The sequence below is a fragment of the Etheostoma spectabile genome, chromosome 20 (assembly GCF_008692095.1).
Source record: "Etheostoma spectabile isolate EspeVRDwgs_2016 chromosome 20, UIUC_Espe_1.0, whole genome shotgun sequence".
Lineage (NCBI taxonomy): Eukaryota > Metazoa > Chordata > Actinopteri > Perciformes > Percidae > Etheostoma > Etheostoma spectabile.
The window spans coordinates 3,239,495-3,243,382 of NC_045752.1; the positions used below are offsets into that span (position 1 = coordinate 3,239,495).

Below are 3,888 nucleotides of genomic sequence, written 5' to 3' on the forward strand. Positions count from 1 at the left end.
CTAACTAACTAACTAACTAACTAACTAACTAACTGCAATTTCATAAAATGAATGTGTTAGCAAACAGTTACTTATTTACAGATCCAGCAGCATTCATTTGACACAAATATCCAGTCTTCTTTTAAGCTCTGTTTGGATCTCCATTACCTCAACACTGCTAAATGCTGCACTATGTTAACCAGTGAGTCCCTCACTTTGTTTGTCTGCCATTTGGTGCTTTTCGGATTAAAACAGCTCTCTGCTGCATGTGAAACAGTGTTGATGAGAGCTGTGAGTCTGAACCAAAACAGCAAAGATTTGGGGTTGGAAACCCCCCCCAAAAATGAGGCTGAAAGATGCTTAAATGCTCTGCAATGCTAAGGTGAACGGTGCTAATTCACTACGAGCGACCCCCTTTCACATACATGCAGCAAAGTGATCCATTGTTACCATAAGGATATTGATTTCTTTAATGACATGTTATCTGTACTGTAAGTGAGCATTGGTGGGTTTTTTGCATTACTGTCAGGGACAAAACTGTAACATCACTTGGATGTGCTTTGCCTATTCAAGCTGTTTATCAGGGCAGTAAGTGAGTGTTCTTTTTGGCAACAGTTTCACACTTTCACTCCAAGAGGCAGCTCAATGTGATCTGTTTTTTCCCCCTGTCCTGCTCACTGAAAACTTGTGACATTTAGAGCTCACTACAGGGCATTTTGACTGAAGTTAGTTGGTAGTAAGGAGTGTAACTCATTCACATTTCACCTCATTTTTCATTGACAGTCCAAGATTAGGATGAAGGACTGTTCGGTTACCAGCCCATTTCCCCTATCTAAATCGGTGAAAACAGATCCATCCCAGTGCCAAGCCTGTCAGGCCAGGAGACAGACATCTCTCTCTCTCACACACACACACAAACACACACACACACACTGGGGGGGGGGCATACATGCAGAGACTGACTAATACACACACAAATGCTGCACAAATGCAAACACACAGATAAGCACACAAAATCTGACACACAGAAATGTGGCTGTCCAGAGTCATAATGCCACATGATGATTGGGTAGACAAGACAAGTGCTGTCAGCTCTACTGCCAGTTGCTGACACAACACAGAGAGCAGCCCACCGGATATAGACCCTCAGCTCGCACACAGCCAGGATGAAGCTTACGGCGGACTTAACATGTCTCACTCATGCAACAAATTGACAGAACTGACAAACAAACAGCGCACTTCCATTTCTTGTATTCTTACCAATACAAACATGTATTGATGGTCTTACAGTAATTCTCACAAATTCAGTTTTTGAGTGTAATTCTTAAATGCCCCGTAGTGTATTTACTGCCCATATTCTTAAGATAAGAAGGATTGACTTTGGTGCTTTCATTTGTGTGCTCAGAGATCTGAATTTAGTGTTAAGGTGTATTTTATTTGGTGATAAAGAAGGACAGATTTCCACTATGTTGGACAAAGAAGACTAATGCACATAATATAATAACATGTAAATAATAATAATCCAACACTGGGATTTCTAACTTACATTTACTAGGTAATGTCTCCTGAAAAAGAGGGCGTTATATACTTATAAGCATTTTGTTTGATGACTCATGATCATGAGTATGATCCTATCATGTGGGTTTTGGCTAGATTTCTAAAATGCAAGCATCTTTACATTTGAGAAATATATTACTGTGACCCAGTACACTAAAATAGCAAGGGGGGGAGGAGGGCTTAGGTCAATTGATAATAAAATGCCAGAAAAATCTTTAGATCCTTTGGGAAAACATAATAGTTGGAACATCCTATTTTGAATCGATGTTTGTCGTGTTCTTTTTTGTCAAAGTTTTTTTGTCAAATATTTGTTGCCTTTTCAACATTTTTGTTGCTTTCCCCCCATATTTGTTGCATTTTTCTTCCATCCTATTTTGTATCTGATTGCTCTCCAACTGTCTTTATCATTCAGAAACCAGAACACAACAAATGTTGAGCATGTCTCATTTTCACTCCTAAAGAGAGGCAAAAACGGTCTATTGTTAGAAGTTCCATAACATCGGCAGGGTTGCGCCATTGAGTTGATTTTCCAGTCAGAGGGACTGACGGGAAATGACACAAGTTGAAGTTATTTAAAAACAATTCAATATTTTTTTTTTGGGGGGGGGGGGGCTGGATCCCCAGAAGCCCCCCTCTGGCTCCGCCCCTGGTTTACACACTCTATGCTGTCATCATGAACTTGGTTGGTCTAATGTCAACAAGATGTTGTCCACAACGGTGAAGTCTGTTCCCAGGACAGAAACCCAGGAGAGAAACAATGGACACAAGACCAAAGAAAAACACACTCGCTGTCTGGTGTCACCTGCTGTGATCAAACATGATTTAAAAAAAAAAAAAATAGGAGTTGGTTCAATTGATATTGTTCTATTCCTAGACTGGAATAGAAACAGAAGGAGAATACACACACGCCTACGTGATACTGTGAGAGGACAGAGGAGCCTGACTCCATGAGCTGAAACGAATTTGAGCTCAGGCAGTTAGGGATGCACGGACTAATTCTCTGCTATCACATATAAAACCCGACTGCCTGGTCCACTGCACAGTGTGAATTCCAGACAGGAGTGTGTAATGGCCAAGGGTTTCCAGCTCATGCGCGCCATGTTGGAGCAGACTGCTCACATCACAACACACCGTAGATGAGCCCGTTACTCTCCTCTCCTCCACAGCCTGTAGCCAGGCACCCAGCATCTCCCAGCCACGCAGTGACGGCCACGCACGGCTGGCGCCACTGGAGATTCACTGTCGCGTCGAGGCATTAAATAAAAAATAAAAAAAACCCAGGCGTGCTGAAAACACTCTCCTCGCAAATACAGATCGATATTAGGCTACATGATGGATCGTTAAAGGCTTTCGCGTAAACATGTCCCGTTACACCTGTGGGCCTGACTGTATCATGGCTTCAAAGTCCAGTAAAGCGGGCCTCTGGGGATCCAATAAGCTAAAAGCTGTTGATATGACATGCTCATGCAGCTGTTTTTTTCTCCTATTTTTTTATTTTTATTTTTTTACCTCCAAACCAGAGCCTGACTTGGTTGTGAGCTTGTTATTTTAAATGTGTATTTATGTCCCTTTAAGGATGCTGCGCCTCTTGTGATTTGTAACCTCGTATAGGCTATTAACGCATTTACAGTAAAGGATTTCACTGGCACGGAAGGACACCGCCAATATATTGTCCTTATTTGCATTTTCCCCCTTGTCTCCATCCCCCCTGCGCCGCTCCGTCATCCTTCCTGCCAGAGTCAAAAGGATGCTGCCGGGCTGGAAGCTTAAATATTGCGCCGCTGGACAAACCACCAAAAAGCAGGTCAGCCACAGGAAAACACGGGCACAAGCACCGCACACCGTAAATCACGACTTACTCAGTTGCAGATCCCTTTGCGCTTCCCGCCACCGATGTGTTCCAAACAGGGTGTCTTCTTGTTTATTTTCCTATTCTATACCCCTTCCTCTCCTCCTCCTCCTCTTCTTCCTCCTCCTCTTCTTCTTTTTCTTCTGGCTGGCACCCCTCCTGTTATTGCTGAGGTGATGCCGTGGGCAGCCTGAGCGCGCAGCCCGACAATAATAAAACCCCAATGGTTTCCTCTCGAGCGAAAAAGACGCACGACGGACTTGGCTCTGCCCTAAGTGGAATTCTCATGGGCGGTGGGGCGTCGTCTGAAGCAGGTTGTAGTTAGTGCATGGCTGAGAGAGAGAGAGAGAGAGAGAGAGAGAGAGAGAGGTATGTGAAGGGGAGTGAGAGAGGGGGAAAGGATACGCCTCCCTGCCTTTTGGAGATAAAGGGGGCCCTGGATGTGCGCGTTGACTGAGATATGGGTCCTCCTCTCCAAACGGGGGCCCTGTTGGCTCTTCTCC

General features: G+C 44.0%; 1 protein-coding gene across 2 annotated transcripts in view; it reads right to left on the reverse strand.

The window, feature by feature from the left end:
• The window catches only part of palm1b (paralemmin 1b), a 29,304-nt gene extending 25,416 nt beyond the window's left edge, over positions 1 to 3,888 (reverse strand). Inside the window, exon 1 of one of the 2 annotated variants that reach the window (XM_032500700.1) lies at positions 3,396 to 3,888. The gene's annotated coding sequence lies outside the window, so the exon portion shown is untranslated. The remainder of the gene's footprint in view (positions 1 to 3,395) is intronic. The other variant, XM_032500699.1, reaches the window with a different exon arrangement.